This window comes from Hippichthys cyanospilos, unplaced genomic scaffold, assembly GCF_059441005.1.
Source record: "Hippichthys cyanospilos isolate Australia breed blue-spotted pipefish unplaced genomic scaffold, RoL_Hcya_1.0 HiC_scaffold_181, whole genome shotgun sequence".
Taxonomy (NCBI): domain Eukaryota; kingdom Metazoa; phylum Chordata; class Actinopteri; order Syngnathiformes; family Syngnathidae; genus Hippichthys; species Hippichthys cyanospilos.
The window spans coordinates 10,001-11,193 of NW_028283537.1; positions in this window are offsets into that span (position 1 = coordinate 10,001).

Here is a 1,193-nt window from a genome sequence, read left to right on the forward strand (position 1 = left end):
GCTTCTCCAGTCCGTGTTCGTGTTTCATAAGCGGCCCCCCCCCCTTCCGGAGCGAGGCCGCGGCGAGCGGCAAAGCCGCCCGCTTCTCCAGTCCGTGTTCGTGTTTCACATTGCCGGGGAGCCAGGCACTCATTTGTGACAAAAGTGGCACTCTGTCATATTTTCAGAAAAGTGGGACTTTGCCATATTTTCGAAAAAGTGGGACTTTGTCATATTTTCGAAAAGTGGGACTTTGTCATATTTTCGAAAAAGTGGGACTTTGTCATATTTTCGGCTCCAAAAGCTCTTAAAATGCTGTTCCCTATATATGTGCCGATAGTGTTTTGGAGATCTGGGTCAAACCTCCGCATCTTTTTGGTTTGAGGGTAGAGGTGGGGGGTCAACGCAAAAGATGCGGGCACTTAGTCATTTTTTCGGTTGGGCGACCAGGGGCGCTGTTGGCACTTTGTCATTTTTTCGGCTGGGCGACCAGGGGCGCCGTTTGCACTTAGTCATTTTTAAGGCTGGGCGACCAGGGGCGTTGAGTGTTTGGGCGACCAGGGGCGCCGTTGGCACTTAGTCATTTTTTCGGCTGGGCGACCAGGGGCGTTGAGTGTTTGGGCGACCAGGGGCGCTGTTTGCACTTAGTCATTTTTTCGGCTGGGCGACCAGGGGCGTTTGTTTGCTGGGCGACCAGGGGCATTTTTGACACTTTGCCGTTTTTATGGATGGGCGACCAGGGGCGTTTGTTTGCTGGGCGACCAGGGGCATTTTTGACACTTTGCCGTTTTTATGGATGGGCGACCAGGGGCGTTTGTTTGCTGGGCGACCAGGGGCATTTTTGACACTTTGCCGTTTTTATGGATGGGCGACCAGGGGCGTTTGTTTGCTGGGCGACCAGGGGCATTTTTGACACTTTGCCGTTTTTATGGATGGGCGACCAGGGGCGTTTGTTTGCTGGGCGACCAGGGGCATTTTTGACACTTTGCCGTTTTTATGGATGGGCGACCAGGGGCGTTTGTTTGCTGGGCGACCAGGGGCATTTTTGACACTTTGCCGTTTTTATGGATGGGCGACCAGGGGCGTTTGTTTGCTGGGCGACCAGGGGCATTTTTGACACTTTGCCGTTTTTATGGATGGGCGACCAGGGGCGTTTGTTTGCTGGGCGACCAGGGGCATTTTTGACACTTTGCCGTTTTTATGGATGGGCGACC